Genomic DNA, 24696 nt, shown 5'->3' with positions numbered 1-24696 from the left:
GCACTTCCTCATTTCCCCATTTATTCATCCACCACTGCCACTCACCCCAATCCTGATGAAATGTGATGCATCTGACTGATAGACACCCACTGATGCATCTCTTTCATTGTCCGCCTCACACAAAGCAATGCATCCATCGGGTGAATACGTCACCTTCAGTCACCCACAGGTCTGTTCTTTCTCCCCTTGTAGGAGAAGAGAGCACAAAACGCAAGGGAGAGGACGAGGACTGGAGATGGACCTCTACAGATAGAGCATCTAACAGATGCGGAGGAGGAGGCCATGGAGATAAGTCACACCGTGGCACACCTATCCGTCAGAGATGGAGAGACTGGCAACCCGCAGATGGCTGGTGACAGAGCTTTGACATCTTTCACACACATGATGAATTGCATTTATCAACGATTGAATTGTCCCAGACCTCAGTATGGTCAATGGAAAGATCGTCAATTTTCCAAAGAATAATTAATAAAAGCTTCTGTTGTCTTCCAGGGCGTTGTTCCAGGAGGCCTGAGTATTTCAGTCTTTAATTTACACATTTCATTATAAGAACCTGTTAGGCAGTGGGAATCCCTGGCATTAGGGGCAGCAATGTGCGCCGCTGCTCTGGCGATGGGTTCCCCACCTTCCTTTTCCTCCTCCTCTTCCTCCTCATCTTCTTCAATGTTGCCACCAGATAAGGATGCTTGATGACCGCATTCGACCTCCTCCACCTGTAACCATCACTGCTGCGCTATGTTGTGCAGGACACAACAAACGATGATTATTCTGCACACTCTCGCTGGTGAGTACTGAAGGGACCCCCAGATCTATCCAGGCACCTGAAGTGCATCTTCAACATTCCTATGGCTTGCTCAATGACACACCTGGTGATGATGTGGCTCTGGTTGTACCGCTGCTGTGCCTCATTGGTGGGGTTTCTCAGAGGTGTCATGAGCCATGTCTGCAGGGAATATCCCTTGTCTCCAAGGAGCCAGCCCTTAAGTCTGTCTTCTGTGTGGAAGAGGGGCGTGATGTTGGACTCGCGCAAAATGAATGCATCATGGCAGATGCCAGGGAATCCAGCACACACCTGCAGAAATCTCTTCCGGTGGTCGCAAACCAGTTGTGCATTGATGGAGTGATATCCCTTTTGGTTGATGAACAGTCCTGGCTCATGTACAGGTCCTTGGATTGCCACATGTCTGCAATCAATTGTGCCCTGCATCCGTGGGAAGCCAGCCAGAGAGTTGAAACCCACTGACCTCTCAGTCCAGCTGATATCGTTGCGGGGGAAGTTGATGTAGTGGGATGCCCTGGCAAGCAAGCATCCCTGACCTGTCGTATACACTTATGGACAGACGACTGAGAGATCCTGGAGATGTCACCGGCAGTGCCCTGGAAGGATCCAGAGGCGAAGAAATTGAGGGCAGTGGTGATTTTCACTGCAACAGACAATGCATGGCCACCAGCAGGGAGCAGTTCTTCATGAAGGAGCTTGCAGATATCTGCGACCATCTGCTGACTGACTCAATCTGAGCCTGTGTTGGCACTGCTCCTCAGAGAGGTCCAGGAAGCTCAGCCTCTGCCCTCTCACGTGGGTAGTGCCTCCTGCAAGACTCTACTCTTCTCCAGGTCCTTGTTGCGCACCTCTGTCTTGTGCACTTGCAGATCCCAGAACTGCACGCCGTGCTTGCCGTGAATAGTGTTGTACCTCCTTCTTAGATGTTCTGTAGAATAGACCCATTGTGTCCCCCATCCTGATCTTGTCAGTTTGAGTGGCTCCGAAATGTAGGTAAATTTGTATGAACACAAGAATGCCCAGTCTCAACAAAGAAATCTCAGTCTAAACACTAAGAAATCTCAGCCAAACGTTTGTCCGAGAGAACTGAGTAACCAGCTGCAATACCTCACCTTTTATCCAGATGTTTCAATCATTGGTTTAAAGGGCCAAATGAGAGTCAGCTGCAACTCGCCTCCGATTCAATGGCGTGTTTCAGAAGCCACGGGAGACATGTTCAGAAGTATATAAGTCCATTTCTGTTGCAGAATCCACAAAAAGTTAAGTACCTAAAGTGTTTCAACTACCTGAACTGGACCTTTAAATATCGGCCCGCCGGCTTTAAGTGGGGACAGGACTTCCGGGTTTCTGTTCCACGCGAGCATCCTAATACGCCTGGGCGCGTTGGAGCTGGGATGAGGTCCCGCTACACAAAGCCGGTACTTGAACCTCCCACCCGCCCCCAATTCTCCAGGAGTGGGATTGGGATAAAGGAAAACAAAACTAAAACAAAACTGGAAGTGGGAGTTAAGAGAAAAGAGAGCTATATTTAAAAAACAGAAATACTGAGAGCGGTGATACAAAACACAGCTGGGCCAACACTAAATAATGAATAAATACTGGGAGTGGGAATAAAAGTGAAGAGCAGTGCTGTGGATAAAAGAAGAAAAACTAGAAGTAGCAACTGAAAGGCAACAGCAAAAACATATTTACAAAAAAGAATGAGTAACACTAAAAGAAAGTGCAGAAAAAAATTGGAACAGGATAATCGGATAAAAAAGCTGTTGTCCTGCAAATTCAACTATTCACATCAGAATTACACCTGAGTTAAGTTACATCTCACTTTACTGGGCACACTGGTCACGACTATGACGTCGGGCTCCTCTGTGAATCATGAACGGGATACTCCGTCATATGTGGTAACCGGGTCCTCGCAAGAGATACAAGTGGAGACCGGTGGAACACCCGAGGAATTTCAGGGCCTAACTCTTCAGCCTGAGTCAGTCTTTCATAGTTTTTTGTAGCTGAGAATTTTTCTAGAAGGATTTATCTTGTGATGTACCGCAAGGTATCTTTCAAAATTGGATGCTGAAGAGAGAGGATAGACAAGATTCAAAATTTGAAAAAAAGGAAGTGGGCTGCAAAAATTGTTCGGGCATTAGAGATAGGAATTGTTTTACTATGGCCTCCACTCCACTACGTTTGAAACAACTGAGAAACGTTTACATTATCTCACAATTTCCTGAGAACGCTTCTAATTTAGACATGCATGGTAGCTTGTATCAAGAGAGACCGCTTTCTCTGGAAAAAGAAAACTGCACTGAATATAGGGACAAAGGAACAGAATGCTGTGATTTGCCTAGTGATGAAGTGCCAATAGCCTGGGGCTGTATCTGTTAACATGGAAAATCCATGAGATTGATAAACAACAGTAGTCTATTTCTTTGAGTATAGGTTACAGTCAACTATTACTGCCTTATAGCCACGGTGATGCATCCGAACTACATCACCAAAACAGGTCATCTCTTCATTTATGTTTGTGGGACCTTGCTGTGTTCAAATTGACAGCTACATTACAACAGTGATCACACTTTAAAATACTTAATTGGCTGTGAAGCACTTTGGAACGTCTTAAGGTTGTGAAAGGCACCTTCTTTTACCTGAAAGCAGTCATCTTGGCCTCCACTTCAATCTATAAAAATGCCCCTATGGTGGGGCACCCAATGGTTCCATTCAAATGAAAGTGAGGTGGGAGGTTGAGCACACCCCATCCAGCCTCATTAAAATGATAATGCTGGGCCTGCGGTTAGTGCAGGTGCAGGCCCAGTAACATCAATTTAGGAAGATGGAGGAAATGCCGAGGCAGCACAGTGCAGGTGGAGACGTGGTGTAACAGGTCTATGCCCCTTTTTCCTCTTCGCTGCATCTGGGAAATTGCTGCAACAAAGAGGAAACTCCCCCCCCCCGCCAGTTGTTTTCCTGTTCTCCCCTGAAGGCAAGAACTTGCTGAACAATGGTTCCTACAGCAGCTATCATCCAATACCTCATCCAAATGGTTCTTCTTCATCTGAGCCTAGAGAGTGAGTTGCAGCAAACTATTCTTCCATGAAGGTAACACTCACGCACGCATGCACACACCCACACGGTTTTCCATCAGGACTCGCTCAATGGCACTCAAGAAAGCAAGCTGTTTTTCTTCCCTCCCGAGTCTGGGATGCTGAGTTCAATTATAGCAACCCAGCTGCTGTTCCAGCAGAGATCAGCTAACTTAGCACAGACTGGATCAAACCCTGGTCTGTATAGCTCAGTTCTAAATGAGACAGTGTACTTATAAACTGAGGCACCAAGGCAGCTCAGGATTGCTTTTATATACTGACCAGTTCACCAAAAGCAGAATCAGCTTTTCTATTGTGAGCATCTCAGAATAATTGAATTACAGCTTGTACATGTTTATAAACTGTTTTATGTGTTCATAAGCCTCACGTTAGATGACCTGCTAGCTGGCCTGAAATTATGATGAACAGCTGGCATTCTATCTACTACCCAGTAAGGGTGACCTTGTAACTAACATGCCAAGGTCAGCGCCTTGGAGACAATAAGGTTGTTTTGAGAAAAATAGTCATATAGATTACAAACCAACTGAAATTAATAGCACTGGATTTTTTAAATGATCACACTTGATTGTTTTTTTTAAAGAAAAAGCAGCGAGTGTCACTGAAATAAGTGAGACTTTGATGAGTTTGCAAAAGAAAATGAGAACTTTTTGGAACAGGGAAAGACCGTTCGTGTCACGGTGGTCCTTTTTTATAGACCAACCCCACCTAACCACCTTCTCACCACATCCCTCAGTCCTTTTTCTTTCCAGAAACACATCTAACTTTTTAAAAATACATTTACACTATCTGTTACAAAGATCTTCTCTGATAGCATATTCCACAATACTATTACCCTTTGGGTGAAAAAGTTAGTGGGAATGACATCAGAGCCGGCAGATGGGAGTAGGTGCTTTATGCCAAACTACTCAATAGAGGAGATTGGGAAGCAAAGTGTTAACGCCACACTGGAAAAGAAGGTTATAGTTTCCTTTGCATTAACTGGAGATTTTTGTAGAAAGTGAACACAGCTGTGGTGAGTGTCAACATAATGTTTTGTTTGTCCAAATTTCACTATGAGCCCGTGTGTACCTTTTGTATATTATTTTAAAAATCATGTAATAGGCCACATATTTGAAATTGCAGCACTGATTTATAATTGCACAAACAGCTAAGTTCAACAAATCATGGCCCTGAAATTCCGTGGGGGTTCTACCAGTCTCCCACCATAACCCCAGCGGGAGGTTGGCAGAGTTCCCAGGGAAACAATGTAAGCAGCTGTTTTCAGCCATTCAGGCTGCTTCCCTTCAGGTTCTGCTGCCTCTGGAATTTCAGGGCCCATCTATCAATATTCAACTACTTGTACCAAAGATTATTTTTGTTCTATTTGTTCTTAGGATGTGGGAGACACTCGCAAGACGACATTTATTGTCCATCCCTAGTTTTCCTGAGAAGTTGGTGGCGGGACTATAAAAACAGGGAGGTATTGCTGCAGTTATATAGGGTATTGGTGAGACCGCACCTGGAATACTGCATACAGTTTTGGTCTCCATACTTAAGAAAAGACATACTTGCTCTCGAGGCAGTACAAAGAAGGTTCACTCGGTTAATCCCGGGGATGAGGGGGTGGACATATGAGGAGAGGTTGAGTAGATTGGGACTCTACTCATTGGAGTTCAGAAGAATGAGAGGCGATCTTATTGAAACATATAAGATTATGAAGGGGCTTGATCGGGTGGATGCGGTAAGGATGTTCCCAAGGATGGGTGAAACTAGAACTAGGGGGCATAATCTTAGAATAAGGGGCTGCTCTTTCAAAACTGAGATGAGGAGAAACTTCTTCACTCAGAGGGTAGTAGGTCTGTGGAATTTGCTGCCCCAGGAAGCTGTGGAAGCTACATCATTAAATAAATTTAAAACAGAAATAGACAGTTTCCTAGAAGTAAAGGGAATTAGGGGTTACGGGGAGCGGGCAGGAAATTGGACATGAATTTAGATTTGAAGTTAGGATCAGATCAGCCATGATCTTATTGAATGGCGGAGCAGGCTCGAGGGGCCGATTGGCCTACTCCTGCTCCTATTTCTTATGCTCTTATGTTCAAAGTGATTGTTTTAAAACTGAGTAGCTTGCTAGGCCATTAGCAGTCAACGTGCATAGTATGAGACTGGAGTTGCATATGAGCCATACCAGGTAGGGGCTCAGGTTCCCTTTCTTAAAGGATGTTAGTGAGCCATTTTGGTTTTAACAACGTTGCTTTCATGGTAATTTTTTTCTGGTGCTATCTACAAATTACCAAATTTATTGAAATCCATTTCAGAAACTTGCTATGGAGCACTTTAAACTCATGATCTCTGGTTTGTTAGTCCAATGTCATAACCACTACATTACTGTACCCATAAATAGAATCATACAGCACAGGCCCACCGTGCCTGTGCCAGCTCTTTGAAAGAGCTATCCAATTCGTCCCACTGCCCTGCTCTTGATACCCGCAAATATTCCCTTTTTAATTATATATCCAATTCCCTTTTAAAAATTACTATTGAATCTGCTTCCAACACCCTTTCAGGCAATATATTCCAGATTTAACACCTCGTGCGTAAAAAACATACATTCTCCTCATCTCCCCTCTGGCTTTTTTGCCAATTATCTCAAATCTGTGTCCTCTGGTTACCAATCCTCCTACCAGTGGAAACAGCTTCTCCATTTCTACTATATCAAAACCTCTCAATGTTGAACTCCTCTATTAAATCTCCCCTTAACCTTCTCTGCTCTAAGGCGAACAATCTGATCTTCTTTAGTCTCTTCACATAACTGAAGTCCCTCATCCCTGGTACCATTCCGCTAAATCTCCTCTGCATCCTCTTCAAGGCCTTGATATCCTTCCTAAAGTGTACTGCCCAGAATTGGACACAGCACTGAGGTCTAACCAATGATTTTTAAAGGTTCACCTTAACTTCCTTGCTTTTGTACTCAGTGCCTCTATTTAGAAAGACAAGGATCCCTTATGCTTTATTTACAGCTTTATCAAATTGTCCTGTCATCTTCAAAGAGTTGTGTGTGTGATCCTCTCTGTTCTAGCACTCCCTTTAAAATTGTACCATTTCATTTATATTGCTTCTCCCCATTTTTCCTTCCAATATACATTACTTCACACTTCTCTGCAATAAATTTCATCTGCCACGTGTCCGCCTATTCCACCAGCTTGTCTATGCCTTCCTGAAGTCTGCTACTATCCTTCTCGCTGTTTATTATATTTCCAAGCTTCAAAAAATTTTCCTCTTTTATATGTAGAGGGTTAATGATTGACTGAGGGCTTCCTATAACCAAACAGGTAAAAATCGGATTGTTTTTCCTCTTATTCAGTGTGTCCATACAGCATCACCAGCTCATGACAAAAAGGCCTGAAATCACAAATCTCTGAACATGCAGTTTTCCCTTATTTGGCCAGTGACCCTTAAGCTCAGACCAAACCCTCAATGTCATTACTTTTTTGGAACTATTCATGTTGAAGCACTCAAAGATTCAACGGGATTCTGCTAAATTATTTTTCTGTACTGTAGGACCTAAGTGTCCTATTAAACTGAATATCATCAATTCTTGGTCTAGGTCAGGCTTAAAGCTGCAGGCATTGAAAAGGCTGACATTGGTAGTCACCCTGTTAGTGGATCTCCTGTGACTAAAGTAGACAAAATCAAAATACTGCAGATACTGGAAATCTGAAATAAAAACAGATAATGCTGGCAATACTCGGCAGGTCGGGCAGCATCTGTAGCGAAAGAAACTGAGTTAAGGTTTCAGGTTGATGACTAAAGTAAACACCTCAGTTGGACAATTAATATTATGCTATGTTGCATTTATTCACTTAAGTAGGTTAGCTATTTTCTCCAAGAATCTAATAATTATATTGTTTTTTATTTCGGATCTATGTTGTGTTAATGTTCATTGACGATGCTACCAGAACCTTTCTCTATGACCTTGAAAATATGCTTCGTGAATGTAAACTATCAAAGTTTAGCACATTTATATGATATCCATTTGGCTGCTATTTTAACAGAGGCATTAACAGTCCATTTTGTCAGACCCATCAAATTATTGAAGTTTCAGATTCACTACAGACTCTAACCTAGAAATTCGGATGCTAAACAGATGTCTAAGCCACAAATATGGTGAGCAGAGAGCACACACTCATTACGAGATGGAAGTGCACTGCCCACCTTATTGGTGTAGGCAGAAAAATAGGCATGCTGGGGCAGCTAATAAAGGGCCTAACCCCTGTTTCAGGCCACCAGTGTTCAGGAAAACTAAATCTACATGCGGCCTAACTGGGGACACTTAAAGGGACCGTTGCAGGCTGCCACCAAAAAGGTAAGTTTGTAAAACAGTACTTACCTGAATGTGGAGCTGGAAGGAGCAGGAGTGCTCCTCCCATAGGAACAGAAGTAGGCCATTTAGCCCCTCGAGCCTGTTCCACCATTCAATGAGATCATGGCTTCTCTGTGACCGAACTCCACATACCCAACTTAGCCCTTAATATCTTTGGTTAACAAAAATCTATCAGTCTCAGACTTAAAATTAACAATCGAGCTAGAATCAACTGCTGTTTGCAGAAGAGAGTTCCAAACTTCTACCTCCCTGTGCATATAAAAGTCTTTCCTAACTTCACTCCTGAAAGTCTTGGCTCTGATTTTTAGGCTATGTCCCCTAGTCCTAGACTCCCCAACCAGTGGAAATAGTTTCTCTCTAACCTATCAATTCCCCTTAATATCTTGAAACCTTCGATCAAATCACCCCTTAATCTTCTAAATTCCAGGGAATACAACCCTAGTTTGTGTAATCTCTCCTCGTAATTTAACCCTTGGAGTCCAGGTATCATTCTAGTAAATCCACGCTGCACTCCCCCCAAGGTCAGTATATCCCTCCTAAGGTGCAGTGGCCAGAATCGAACACAGTATTCCAGGTGTGGTCTAACCAGGGCTTTGTACAGCTGTAGCATAACTTCTACCCCCTTGTATTCTAATCTTCTAGATATAAAGGCCAACATTCCATTAGCCTTTTTGATTATTTCTGTACCTGTCCATGACATTTAATGATTTATGTACATGGACTCCCATGTCTCTTTGGACCGCCACTGTTTCGAGCTTTTCACCATTTAGAAAGTACTCTGATCTTTCGTTTTTAGGTCCAAAGTGGATGACCTCACACTTGTCTACATCGAAATCCATTTGCCACAGTTTTACCCATTCACTTAATTTATTAATATCGCTCTGTAATTTTATGCTTCCATCTACACTGCTTACAATGCTTGCCTATCTTTGTGTTGTTGGCAAACTTGGATATGTGACTCTCTATCCCATCATCTAAGTCGTTAATAAATACAGTGAATAGTTGAGGCCTCAACACAGATCCCTGTGGGACACCACTCGTCACATCCTGCCAATTTGAGTACCTGCCCATTAACCCCAATCACTGAATCCTGCCACTCAGCCAATTTCCTAACTGGGTCAATAATTTGCCTGAGCTTCGACTTTAGTTAACAGTCTCTTTTAAGGGATTTTATCGAATGCCTTCTGGAAGTCCATATAAACAACATCCATAAACATTCCCCTGTCCACTACTTTAGTCACTTCTTCAAAAAATTCAATCAGTTTCATCAAGCATGACCTACCCTTTACAAATCCATGCTGGCTCTCTCTGATCAGCTGAAAATGTTCAAGGTGTTCAGTCACTCTATCCTTAATTATAGACTCTAGTAATTTCCTGACAACAGATGTCAGGCTAACTGGTCTACAATTCCATGGTTTCCCTCTCTCATCTTTCTTACATAGTGGAGTGAAGTGCAATTTTCCAATCTAAAGGAATGGTTCCTGAATCGAGAGAACTTTGGAAGATTATAGTTAGGGCTTCTGCAATATTCTCATCTGCTTCCTTTAAAACCCTGGGATGGAAACCATCTGGTCCTGGGTATTTGTTACTCTTTAGTGCCATTATTTTCTTCAATTTACTATTAATTTGCTTACGTTAATTATGGTGAATCCCCGACCCTGATCCAAATTTGTTTCCTTGGGGCATCCAGCATGCTATCCTCTTCCTCTACTGTAAATACTGACGCAACATAATTGTTTAACATATCCGCTATTTCCTTATATTCATTTATGATATCACCATTATCAGTTTTAAGGGGCCCACACTGCTCTTGACCACCCTTTTTTTCCTAATACAATTGTAAAATTTTTTGTGTTGATTTTGATGTCCCTTGCAAGTTTCTTTTTATACCCCCTTTTTGTAGCTCTATCTGTTTTGTCAACCTTTGCTGTTCTTTGTATCTCTCCCAATCGCCAGGATCCGTGCTATTATTTGCATTTTTGTATGCTTTTTCTCTTAGTTTTATATTGTCCCTTACCTCTTTTGTCATCCATGGCTTTTTTTTGGCAAGGGGAGCTTTTGCTCCTTAGGGGTATTAACCAGTTCTGTATCATGTTAAATTCTTTTTTGATCTTCTGTCATTTTACCCATTAACAGATTTGCCCAGTTTACTGTGGACTGTCTCTGTCTCATCCCGTTGAAGTCAGCCTTACCTAAATTTAAAATTTTAGTAGCTGATACGAGTTTCTCCCTTTCAAACATAATGTTGAACTCGATCATGTTATGATCGCTATTAGATAAATGTTCACGCATCGTTAGGCTGTTAACAAAACTGGCTCATTTCTCATTATTAAATCTAATATGGCCTGCCCCCTTGTTGGTTCTAGGACATTTTGTTGCAGAAAGCTGTCCTGAACATGCTCAAGAAATTCGCTACCTTTCTGACATGAGCTCGTCTGCTTATCCCAATCTGAAAGCTAAAATCCCCCATTAAAACCACTCTGCCTTTGCTACATGCTTGTCTAATCTCTGTATTTATACATTCTATGGTCTGAGGATCCTAGAAAAAAATGCCCTCCCAAAACCCATAACAGGATCCCTGCTAGATATGTTCAAACCTCTATTTTCTAACCTATAATACTCTGCAAGTAAAACCTTAGCTTTATAGTATTTTTTTAATATTCATTCATGGGATGTGGGCGTCGCTGGCAAGGCCAGCAGTTATTGCCCATCCCTAATTGCCCTTGAGAAGGTGGTGGTGAGCCGCCTTCTCGAACCGCTGCAGTCCGTGTGGTGAAGGTTCTCCCACAGTGCTGTTAGGAAGGGAATTCCAGGATTTTGACCCAGTGACGATGAAGGAACGGCGATATATTTCCAAGTCGGGATGGTGTGTGACTTGGAGGGGAACGTCCAGGTGGTGTTGTTCCCAGGTGCCTGCTGCTCTTGTCCTTCTAGGTGGTGGAGGTCGTGGGTTTGGGAGGTGCTGTCGAAGAAGCCTTGGCGAGTTGCTGCAGTGCATCCTGTGGATGGTACACACTGCAGCCACAGTGCACCGGTGGTGAAGGGAGTGAATGTTTTGGATGGTGGATGGGGTGCCAATCAAGCAGGCTGCTTTGTCCAGGATGGTGTTGAGCTTCTTGAGTGTTGTTGGAGCTGCATTCATCCAGGCAAGTGGAGAGTATTCCATCACACTCCTGACTTGTGCCTTGTAGATCGTGGAAAGGCTTTGGGGAGTCAGGAGGTGAGTCACTCGCCGCAGAATACCCAGCCTCTGACCTGCTCTTGTAGCCACAGTATTTATATGGCTGGTCCAGTTAAGTTTCTGGTCAATGGTGACCCCCAGGATATTGGTGGTGGGGGATTCGGCGATGGTAATACCGTTGAATGTCAAGGGAAGGTGCTCACCCCTCTACTGCACAGTATCCTCCTTTTACTACTGACTGCTTTCTAATTATACCAACATACAGCATAACCGTCCCTTTCTGCTGATTCAGCAGACAGTGTAGGGTTGAAGTTTCATAAGGAGCCAAAAGGCTACCAGGTAATTTCTTCATCCCATTTAAAGGCAATGTCACTTTGAAGAAAGATACAAGAGGTGATTTACATATTCAAACAGTATTGTATTTTTAAACTTCAATTAAGGACCCAGTATTCATTCAAATAGTAAAGTCAATGTGAATAAGGCATTGAGTCAAAAAATGCAAAACTTTCCTCTATCTCTCCTTTATATTCTGCTTTAGGGAAGTGGAACAAAATGTCAAATGTGCTTGGTAGACTGCCAGAACTGACAAAAGGTATCATCCATCCTTCTCTTTCATTTTTTATTTTAGATTTCTACTGTTCGTGTTTTTTCCTCACACTGTAGGATCTTCCGAGATTGTCAATGTTCTAAAATACCTAGTTTTGGATGAAGGATGAAGGTTCTCAACTCTTTTCACCAGACAGTGACACCAGCCAACCCCTTCCTGCCTACACAGGACTTTCCTTTTTTTCTTTTCACTGGGTTGACTGGGCAATATTGCTGGGTTTACTTCATTTTATCCCATTGATTGTAGATGAGCACTTTTTGTGTTGTACAAGTTTTTCTGCTGATATACTAGAATTTTCTCACGTTCTTACATACCTGGAAAAGTTCATACATTGGGAATTTCCTCAGGGGTTCTCCCAATCGGCCAAGTAACTGTGGCGGAAACCACACTCATCTGGGATTTCCGCTGATCTTCTACTGAAGTTACAGCAGCCGATCAGGAAAAGCCCTGAGGAAATTCCCGGCGATGGTTTCTTCCCAAGTACACAAGGTAGCCTTTTTTTGAAAAAGGAAGACTTGTATTTATCACATCTCTAAGAAACATCTCAAAGCACATCACATGCAATGAATTACTTTGAAGTGCACTGACTGAATTTTAAGCGCTCATTGATACAATTCTCTTTTTGTGATAGCAGAACAGTTGTCTTTTTAACATCACACAATGTTTATTCTATTATAATAATATTATTACATAAAGTTACTTTAAGACAGCTGGAAATACCTTCATATCAACGGCTTCATTTTTAGTTGAATTGTTTCAATGCAGTAACTTTAGAGGCTACTTATATTTATAGTACTGTATTACATTACCTATTGGGCCTTGATTTGTCCAGTCCAGTATGATTTCTGGTCACTTCAAGCTCCTATATATCTCCATAGGGTATCCTGAATGTCAGTGGTAAATATAGAGTGTTGCAGCAGGGAGCCACTAGAAGATCAAACAAAATAGTGCTTCAAAATTATTAAATATATCAATAAATTTATCGAATTTATTATATTTAATTAGGGGCTTCATAAGCGAGACAGAGGTTGCATCCCTTATACAGGCTGTGGCCTTTGCTATGTCCAGTGCGCTCAGTCGTTTCTTGGTGTCACGTGGAGTGAGTCGAGTTGGCTGAAGACTGGCTTCTGTGATGGTGGGGGTCTCGGGGGGAGGCCGAGGTGGATCATCCTCTCGGCATTTCTGGCTGAAGATGGTTGGACCCACTGTTGGACAAGATCAAGGTCAAGGACTGAGGCTCGTCCATCACTGCGTTCTGGGTCCCCATACCTGCCTGACTCGTAGTCACATCCTCCTCTCCCTGACCACAGAACGAATCTAAACTACTACCTAATCTAAGGGGTGTGACTGACTCCTGGATCAAAGTGTCGAAATGACTCTTCCCCCTCCCTGATGGATCACAGTGTCTGCAGCTCGGACTCCAACTCAACAACTCTGAGCCGAAGTTTATCGAGTTGCAGATACTTACCGCAAATGTGGTTGTTCGGGATCTCGCTAGTCTCCATGAACTCCCACATGCTGCAGTTATGACACACCACCTGCCCCGCCATCTCCATATAATCTTGTTTTATTTATTTACTAAATTCACTCAATATTTTTAGTTTTATTAACTAATTAGTTTATCTGCTTTAAGTTATTAATTTAAGCACTTAGTTTAACCCATTGCCATAACTTAGAGAGAAAAAAAACACCAACTAGTCACCTTCCTGCTGTTCTATGACATCACTCTTTCAAATTTCTGTCTGTGTGAGATGATGCCAACTGAAAGTGTGCTCTTACTCCGCTCGGCTCCCTCTCCCGCTCGGCTCAGCTCAGCTCCCACTCTCGCTCAGCTCCCGCTCTCGGACCTGTGCGGCAGCCAATCTTTATCTCCCCGCTCTCGCTCCGCCACGACTCTCGCTCAGCTCCCGCTCCGCTCTGCTTCCGCTCTCGCTCCGTTCAGCTCCCACTCTGCTCTCGGGCCTGTGCTGCTTTCGATCTTTATCTCCCCGCTCTTGCTCAGCTCCCGCTCCGCTCAGCTCCCGCTCCGCTCAGCTTCCGCTCCACTCTCGGGCCTGTGCTGCTGTCGATCTTTATCTCCCTGCTCTCGCTCAGCTCCCACTCCGCTCTGCTCACGCTCTCGCTCAGCTCCCACTCCGCTCTGCTCACGCTCTCGCTCAGCTCCCACTCCGCTCTGCTCACGCTCTCGCTCAGCTCCCGCTCCGCTCTGCTCACGCTCTCGCTCAGCTCCCGCTCCGCTCTGCTCACGCTCTCGCTCAGCTCCCGCTCCGCTCTGCTCACGCTCTCGCTCAGCTCCCGCTCCGCTCTGCTCACGCTCTCACTCAACTCCCACTCCACTCCGCTCAAGCTCAGCTCAGGCTCACGCTCTCCTCCCGCGCCCGCTCTCACTCAGCTCCCATGTCCACTTAGCTCCCACTCCGCTCTCGAGCCTGTGCTGCTGTTGATCTTTATCTCCCCGCTCTCGCAAAGCTCCCGTTCCGCTCAGCTCCCTCTCCCGCTCTCGGATCTGTGCTGCCGCCGCTCTTTATCTTCCCCATGACTGGAATAAACTTTTTCCAATGCAGACAAAAGCAGTCCAGCTCCAGCTGTTGTTAACAAAGTTGTTAACAGAAGTCAGAATTCACTTGTGGATTGCAGAAAATAGCCAAAAAAGGCCCAGAAGTTAACTAACAGCCTGAGGATAAATCAGCAACTAACCTGTATGGAGGGGATGAACCCTTTACAGAGCTTCTGCAGGCCGGGGCAGCGGGACTAGATGGATTGCTCATGCATAGAGCCGGCGTGGATTCGATGGGCTGAATGGCCTCCTTCCGTACTGTAACCTTCTATGATTCTTTGGCTTCAATTTCTGACCCATAATTGCTATACTGCTGAATGATTGCAATGGACCAGAGCATGCTAGAATTTGTAGTTTGCAATTATAAAAAGATTTAAAAATATTTAGGGCCTGATTTTAGCAGGCCTGCGGGTTTCCGGCGGGATGGGTTTCGGGAGCGTGGTCAACACGCTCGGTGAAATTAGTGGGTTGTCCGCGCGATCGTAGCAGGCAAACCACTAATTGGAGCCACTTACCTGCTCCTCCGGGCTCCGCGCTGCTGGGCTGCGCGTCGGGCGGGCTGCGCATGCGCAGTACTATCTGTCAGCTGGAGGCTCTCTAGTTAAAGGGGCAGTCCTCCACTGACAGATGCTGCAACCAATAGAACACATTACAGCATGGAGCAGCCCAGGGGGAAGGCTGCTCCCAGTTTAATGATGCCTCACCCCAGTCATCACCAGATGGGGTGAGGAGGAGGGGGAGGACAGAGATCTTCCACCCGGCGGGCGGGAGGAAGCGGCCTGCCTCTGCCACCAAGAAGGCCTGGCTCGAGGTGGCAGAGGAGGTCACCTGCACCACCAACATATCGCCCACCTGCATACAGTGCAGGAGGCGCTGCAATGACCGCAGTAGGTCAGCCACAGTGAGAACACGTAGTCTTTCCCCTACACTCCATCTGCCACAACACTGCCCCCACCCCACATCTCCTTCGGCACCGCCAACACCACTCTGTCACATGACCCCTCATACCCACTCAAACCCCATCCTCATCTTACCTGCACCTACTCACCTCGCCAGTACTCATCCCGCCACTACCACTCAACCCAATCCTCATATAATCCCATGGCTCTATCCCATACGCACCCTCTCGTGCATCTCCCTCACGGCCAGCCTCACTCAACCTGCCACCACCTGTGCTGCAGCCACAGGGCATGCATCACATATGTGCAGTAGGCAGCGTAAGGCAAACGTGTCGTGAGCATGAAGGGGATGCACAAAGGTGTTTGAGGGTTTGTCATGGGTGTTACCTATATTGAATTTCAGAACAACTCACATCACACATTATATTGGCACCACTACTGCCATGTCTCCACGAATCTTGTCTGTTTTGCGCAATAATGCCCGCTCCTGGGTATCACTATGAGGACCCACCACTGATGCCACCCATTGTGTCACTGCAGAGTAGGTGCAGGTGTATTTGCAGGGCTCCTCTGCGCAGACGACTGAGAGATATCGGCGGTGTAGCCGGCTGCACCCTGGAAGGATGCGGAGGAGAAGTTGTGGAGGGCAGTGGTGACTTTGACAGCGACAGGTAAGCAGATGGTGCTGGGGCCAGGCAGGAGCAGCTCGGCATGAAAGAGGCTGCAGATGTCCACGACTACATGTCGAGTGAATCTGCGTCTCCGTCTGCACTGCTGCTCGGAGAGGTCCGGGGAGCTGCGCCCCGGTCTATGGACCCTGTGGCGAGGGTAGTGCCCTCTGCGACGCGTCTCTCTCTGCAGTAGCCCTCCCTCCTGCTGTACAGGTGGATGTGTCACAGCACTCTGTTGTGGAGCTCCACGTGTCAGAGGTGGACGGCGTGGATGGCGAGGCTGGTGAGGCTGGTGATGCTGTTCGCCCTCCGAGGGGGTCATGACTGCAGCTACAACGGCCCCCATCCGCAATATGTACATCTGAGGGGGTCCGCAAGGTAGGCACATGTCTCCGGACCCCGGGGTGAGTGTGCAGGTTGGTGACTTTGACCGTCAGGAGGGGGGGTGGTGGAGGCCACACTTTGTCCCAAGTGACAGAGCGGCCTCCTGCAATGGGTGAGGGTCTCCCCCCCCACCTGTCAAATGGACCTTTGCAGCTGCCACAGGATGATGGATGCAACACGTCCAGTTCAACTAGGACTGTTTCCCCCAGTGTGTGAAACAGTCCCATGTTTCTCCAAAATCACACACAGTCCCTTAATCAGGTCAGTTAATGACCTGAACAAGCGAAATAAATACTGTCAAGTGGCATCCCGCTGGCTTTAATTGCCTGCAGGATTCCCACCAGCGGGGGCTACGCACGCACCCCTGCACGTCATTGGGGAACCCGGAAGTGGGCGGGATCGAGGCGCGATCCGGTCACGTGCCTGGATATCGGGATTTTCGGGGCACCCCCGCTGGAAACGCACAGGAAACCCGACGGTAAAATCGAGCCCTTAATGTTTAATAATGTTACTAAACTTATAAATACGTTAACTTCAAGAAAACCTGATATAATTTCTATTAAATCTACTCTCACAGCAGCCATCAAAGTTTCAAATGGAGCCTTGCTGCAGTGCCAGCGTATATTTGGTTTTGTACTTTATAATTATATAAGTGGTAGCATCTTGCAAAATGTTGTTGCATGAAGCTAAATTAGAAATATCAAACAGAACCATGCTGTCTGATGTGCTTTAATTGTGGCTTTCACCAGTTTCAAAGATGCTATCTAAACTATGTTAAGATGTTTTAAAAATGATAACATACGCCATCAGGATTGGCAAACCATCAATAGAATTAAGGAACAAACTTAATACACAACTGTATCAGATGTCTGAGCTAGTTTGGTTGTGAAAATTCAATTCTTCACCAAACTTGTCTGGTAGTATTTGCTCTACTTAGCAGTAGCAAAGATCTTGGCCTAGAAATTTGATTGCGCAGTGCCCTTTTTTCAGGCGGAAAACAGGCGCTGCACAGCCAATATGGCATGCAGCTTGTGTGTGTGCTCAGTCCACACCAGAAGTGCGCTGTACGTCATATAACTAAGGGCGGCCTTTAGTCGCCCAGGTTCCTTGCCCATAACTGGTGTTAGGCCTCTAGGTTTTGCACATCAGGGTCCTAACTCCTGCTTCAGGCCCCTTTATGCATGTTGCAGTCTGTTTTCTCAGGCGCTTAATAGCCAAACCAACGGTCCTGAAAGCAACCGCTTGAGGCTGCCACCCAAAAGTTTTTTACTTAGCTGAATGTGGAGCCAGGAGGAGGAGACGTGCACCTCCTGGCTCCACATAAAAGCTACAGGCCACTGCTGGTACGCCAACGCCCATCCCCCACACCCAATTGCCTTTTCCCCCTCTGGACATTCCTTAGGCCCTTGCTCAACACCCTCCACCACCCCCCGCCATGCACCGACATGCTGCCTCCGGGTCTGCGGCTGGCGCCCGCAGCTCATCATTAACATAGGCAATAGCGAATTGGTAGCCCATTTTACACCATTGTGGAAAAGAAAATTGGGCACGGTGTAAAACGGGCTGCCGATCCGCTATTGCCCATTTCGTGCTAGTGCCAAAGATGAATTTTGCCCCCTCTGATTTGATATGTTCGAATTTTATCCACAATTTGTTCATCCCTCACTGCAGTAACATACAGAGAGGGACACCATTCTTTCCAACCGACTTCTCCCAGTGTAACAAAGGGAAAGCTTTAACTATTTTCATTTCTTGAAGGGGGAAACATGGAGGTTAAAATACTATTGAATTATTAAGCAGCTCAACTGTATGGGCTAGATTTTGCTCTTAGCAGAGGATAGCAGCTTTTTGTTAGCAATTCTGCTGAATATCTGCAAAATTACCCCAAAGGGCAAATGTGGTCACTTCTACTTTCAGCCTGGTGGTAAATTTGTCAGTTGTATACCTAGCGACTCAATCTCCTTCAAGTTGAAATGAAGCTAGTTAGTGCACTTACCTTTAAAATAAACTGCTTGACCTCTTTAAATGAATTTATGGTAAATGTAAACCAGCAGTGGTATAAACCATATTTTCAAGGGAGAAGTTGGAGTGCTGGTGGAGGGAGTTTTAAAATATGGATGGATCATTTCTGAATCCAGAGGAAAAATTAAACGCTGGAGAAGATTTTTTTTCAAAGTAGGAATGGAACAACCAGCACATGGGAGAACTATAATTTGTAATCGAAACTGGACTAACCCGAATGGATAACCCCACCATCAGATGCACACAATAGTGCAAATCAGTTACAGCAAGTGGCTGAGCAGGTTGATTCACTGCAAACTCAATCCATCTCCAAACCTCTCCCACTCAACTCAAAGATCATTTCAGTCAGGCAGCCCACTGATGATTTGAGTGGAATGTTGTAAAGCTATCTATTGGACTGTTTATATAATCAGTGCAAACTAGTTCCTTGTAAGGAAATCAGTCTCAGCTGCTCTGTATAAGAGCAGTCCTATACTGAAAGCTTTTTTCAGTGAAGACTCTTAGCAAAGGCTTTCTTAATTTTGTGATGTTGCTAGTCCCCAAATAATGCAGATGTGTGAACACAATTATAATGCTGTGACATCATGGCCAATGTCAACTTTGACTAAACACCACCATAAAGCAGCAATGGAATTTGAAGTTGAAAATTACAGGGGACTATTATTTCTACCTCCTGTAAAACCTGGATATAAAACATTGCAGCTCTGCAGCAATTTCTTCTCAGTGAATTTACCACCACAACATTCCTTCAGCTGCTACTATTATAAAAGAAAATCTAACCAAGATGCTGTTTTTATTTGAAATACAAAAGGTTTTAAAACCTTGTTCATGAACTAAAAGTCACACCTTACCAGAGTCACATTTAGATTCAGACTATATTTTTGAACTGATCTGAATATTTGGATAAATTGAACCACAAGCAGGCTTTTGCTCTGTCATTTTATTTTAATGTGCCAAATGAACACACCATCTATGCTCAAAAAATTGTCCTAGAATCCTGCAAAGGAACCACGAGTTTGACAATCCAGTCTGTACCTCTCGAAGCTATTGTGATAACTGGACAAAATTATTGCTTGAATGAAGATACAGCAATTTACATAAATCTGTGTCTTTAAATGTTGCCAGTGATAAATTAAGACTCTAATCAGAAGTTGGCTGTCATTACGCAAATCTGTAACCCTAACAAAACTATTTTTTTTATTTGTTCATGGGATGTGGGCATCGCTGGCGAGGCCAGCATTTATTGCCCATCCCTAATTGCCCTTGAGAAGGTGGTGGGGAGCTGCCTTCTTGAACCGCTGCAGTCCGTGTGGTGAAGGTTCTCCCACAGTGCTGTCAGGGAGGGAGTTCCAGGATTTTGACCCAGCGACGATGAAGGAACGGCGATATATTTCCAAGTCGGGATGGTGTGTGACTTGGAGGGGAACGTGCAGGTGGTGTTGTTCCCATGTACCTGCTGCTCTTGTCCTTCGAGGTGGTGGAGGTCGCGGGTTTGGGAGGTGCTGTCGAAGAAGCCTTGGCGAGTTGCTGCAGTGCATCCTGTGGATGGTACACACTGCAGCCACAGTGCGCCGGTGGTGAAAGGAGTGAATGTTTAGTGTGGTGGATGGAGTGCCAATCAAGTGGGCTGCTTTGTCCTGGATGGTGTCGAGCTTCTTGAGTGTTGTTGGAGCTGCACTCATCCAGGCAAGTGGACAGTATTCCATCACACTCCTGACTTGTGCCTTGTAGATGGTGGAAAGGTTTTGGGGAGTCAGGAGGTAAGTCACTCGCCCCAGAATACCCAGCATCTGACCTGCTCTTGTAGCCACAGTATTTATGTGGCCGGTCCAGTTAAGTTTCTGGTCAATGGTGACCCCCAGGATGTTGATGGTGGGGGATTCGGTGATGGTAATGCCGTTGAATGTCAAGGGGAGATGGTTAGACTCTCTCTTGTTGAAGATGGTCATTGCCTGGCACTTGTCTGGCGCGACTGTTACTTGCCACTTATGAGCCCAAGCCTGGATGTTGTCCAGGTCTTGCTGCATGCGGGCACAGACTGCTTCATTATCTGAGGGGTTGCGAATGCATATTATAATGGCCCAGAATTTGCTCTTAAAATAACAGCTATGCTAACAGGGCTCACCGTTATTTCAGGGCAAATGGAAGAGCAACTTCTGGTGAGTGCACATGTATAGTCAAATGCGGAAATCCGGACATGGCTCTAACAGATGCTCTGCTCCTCCAAAAGCTGTGCGGGGAGGACAGCTCACCGGCTGACTCACCATTAGAATGAATCGACCAGCGTGAAGTTGCTCTCCTGCCTAGCTGGAAACAAATTATTTTCGCCATAGAAAGGTACGTCAAGTTTTATTAGTCTAACCAAAATTTTAATGCCGTTGTAAGTCTTAATGACTGCTAAACAACCTCTCTGGCACTGAAAATTGACTTTTAAAAATGTGGAGTCTTATTCCTTCAGATTTTAATTCTTGTCGGACATTTAAAAATTTTAAAATTTTTTTACTTTTTCTTTCTGTCTCTTTTACCTCCGTCTTTTATTCAATATTTCTTACCCTCTTTTTATTTCGTTCTCCGTAACTGATTTTACATTGAATTTACTGTTCTAGTTTGTACTTCCTGGTTCTGTGTCTGCGTGGCTTGTTAATGATGCTTCAATCTGATTGGTTGAGGGGACAGACAGTTCCTTTCCCCGTTCACACAGCTTACAGATGCCCGGGAGAGGACGCTGCACTTTTTTCCACTCCCTATTGCAGGAAGTTGTCACCCAAAAGCCTGTGGATAGTTTGTGGGTAAGTTTAAATCTAACAAGCGGCGGGCACCGTTCGTTCACCGCTCAGCGCAAAATCCGGGCCAATATATGCTAATGGTTGTAAATTAGCATGATTTCAAAAGCTGCTGGTTGTAAAGGTGCAAATGGGAGTCCAGCAAAAGACAACATGTGCGACTCTCAGTCTGTGCTTTTTATTTTTGGTTAAAACATTCTGCCAATCAAATTGCTTTCCTAGGAACAGTCACATTGCTAACAGCGTTAGAAGGTAGGGCACATGATTAGACAATTATAGTAAAATAAAATTAACAAAATATCAAAACTTGTTAAAACTGCACAAGATGATCTGAAAAGAATCAATAACCTGAAACTATTTGTGAAAAGTATAATGAACTGCTGTGGTTCAAGGAGAAGGCTCACCACCACCTTCTCAAAGGCAACTAGAAATGGGCAATAAATTCTGGCCTTGCTAGCGATGTCCACATCCAAAGAATAAAAAAAAATACAACCTCAAAAGAGGAAAAGGGGATGCCTCTGAAAAAGTCAAAGTAGTTGCACTGTGCATGAAGTTAACATGCAAGATGCCAAAAAATCTACCTTTAAAGTCTCTGATCAAAAGAAAAAAAACTTGCAAGTGCTGGAAATCTGAAACAAAAGCAGAAAATGCTGCAAATACACAGCAGGCCAGTCAACATCTAAAAAGAGAAAAGATGGGTTAATATTTCAAATATACCCATCATCAGAACTATTCGGATGAAGGGTTATACCTGAAAGGTTAACCCATCTTTTATCTTTACAGATGCTGACTGACCTGTTGTGTAGTTCCAGAATTTTCTATTTTTGTTTTAAAATCTAAAATACATGTAATTGTTTTTGTATACAATAATATATCGTTATATATTTGTAAGTTCTTCCAAAATGGTGATTACAGATGACTATCTCCAGTTCTACTGCATTGGTGCATTTAACAAATGAGGGTACAAATACACACCCCTGGCATGAACTTTGCCTGCCGCGAGGACATATTGAGAATTCAAGCGTGGGCCCCGCAGAATTTTCCATCCATTCCTGCAGAGCCCACTAACTTCTATGCCTGAATTCCCAATATGCACTCCTGGTAGTTAAATTTACCCTATAACTTGCATACTGTTATTTTTTCCACTGCTCAGCTAGGTCATCATCTTCCAGCTCCACTCCATTCATTGCAGAAGCTATTTTGCATTTCTGTGGACTCTGAGGAGACTGGCAAGATGTTTCTCCTACCTCACTGACAGTGAGCAAATGGGCTTCTGACAGTAAATCAATGGATCGCATCGACAGAGACACTCAAGTTTACAAAATGATTCAGGAAAGTATCTACCCAGGAAGGGGAGTGGTAGGAGGACTGTTGCAGATTATCCATTGGATCTGCCCCAAAGCGGCCTCAAACGTTGTGCACCAACAGATGAGGGGACATGTCAGCTACAAGTTGCCAGCCATCTTACTGCCCTCTAACTGTCCAGACTCTTGTGAGAAAAAGTATTACTGAAGCCAGCCATGGGCAATGTCCGGGTCAGTGTGTGATCTGGCAACAATGAGATGAACACTGATGTGGTCTACTTGCATAATATACAGATGGAATGGGAAGAGTTCGCTGGGCAAGATGAGCTGTTGGGTTACTCTGCTCAACAAACTGGTGCGTAGCAGCAATCCTCCACATTACTCTGGGAGGTAGGCATACAGAACTCAGTAGAATCATCTGAAGGCCTTTCTCTTTGGGGGCGAGGGAACGAAGCATTTGCTTTGCCTGTACTTTAAAAGTTACCCACCCAGGTTATCATCCTGTGTGTCAATGGGAAGATGTTCTCAAAGCCTGGCAGACAGTCTTTCTGTCAACTGAAAAATAAAAAAAGGCACATGCTAGTGTTTTCTTACAACCGCAAGTATCCTGTACACAGTGATGTAGGGTTATTGCTGTTTAAGTAATGTTATTTATCTTTTACAATATTTTTGCATATCACATTTTTATTGAAATACAACTTGGTGCAAGAAATTGCAGAGGGATATATTTAAGTGTTATGTACATATCATCCATTCAAGTGAACAAGCCTTTCAGCCTGTCTTGGGCCTAACTGCAGTTATATGTATGTAACTCTTGTGTATTATTTCTCCACAGTAAAACAATATTTTGTTTAGCTGTAAATTTTTTTAGTTGCCTCAGTGAAACATGTTAATTCTTCTCACTAACATCTTCAGTGACTTCTCTCTCTCTATCTTCCAACCCATTCTTTCAAATTCAGTTCATATGCTGGTTGCACTCTTCAGCCTGGTGGTTGCTTACCCTTCTTCCTGGGTGGAACTGCCCTGTTACTGGAACATTCAGTCGGATCCGGCATTCTTTCTGCAGGATACTCAGCAACATTATGGTACACATGTGGATTGCTCAGCCGAGTTCCAATTGTGAAACTATGTTACTACTGCATAACTACCCTTTTACACTTAGATGTACATGGTGGGCATTAAATCACTGCAAGACACTCCCCCCTTCCCCCATGCTGCTCGGCCTTTAAAAGTTGCTTCCTATCTGCTGTGGCTCAGTGGGTAACACTTTTGCCTCAGAGTCAGAAGGTCATGGGTTCAAGACCTACTCAAGACTCGAGCACATAATCAAGACTGACACTTCAGTGCAGAACTGAGGGAGTGCTGCACTGTCGGGGGTGTTGTCTTTCAGATGAGACGTTAAACTGAGGTCCCGTCTGCCTTCTCAGGTGGATACAAAAGATTCTGAAGAAGAGCAGGGCAGCTCTCCCCAGTGTCCTGGCCAATATTAGCCCTCAACCAACATCACTAAAACAGATTCTGTGGTCATTATCACGTTGCTGTTTGTGGGACTTTGCTGTGCACAAATTGGCTGTCATGCTTCCCGACATTACAACAGTGATTATACTTCATAAGTACTTAATTGACTGTAAAGCACTTTGGGATGTCCTGAGGTCGGGAAGGATGCTATATAAAAGCAAGTCCTTCTTTTCTTTTTTTAAAAAAAAGTATTAATATCTGCAAAAGATGATTTGAGCAGACAACATTATTGGTGGCATTTTATATGAATCATAGAATCATAGAACGGTTACAGCACAGAAGGAGGCCATTCGACCCATCGAGCCCATGCCGGCTCTTTGTACGAGCTACCCTGCAAATTTTTTCCCTTCAAGTATTTATCCACTTACTTTTAAAAAGCCTCGATTGAATCTGCCTCCACCACCCTTGCAGGCAGCGCATTCCAGATCATAACAACTTGCTGCGTAAAAAGGTTTTTCCTCATGTTGCCTTCCGTTCGTAGGGGTAAACTGGTCATTTTCAGGATGGCAGGCTGTAACTAGTGGGATGCCACAA

Source organism: Heptranchias perlo, chromosome 1 (genome assembly GCF_035084215.1).
Source record: "Heptranchias perlo isolate sHepPer1 chromosome 1, sHepPer1.hap1, whole genome shotgun sequence".
NCBI lineage: Eukaryota > Metazoa > Chordata > Chondrichthyes > Hexanchiformes > Hexanchidae > Heptranchias > Heptranchias perlo.
Note: the sequence above shows the minus strand (reverse complement) of the source record.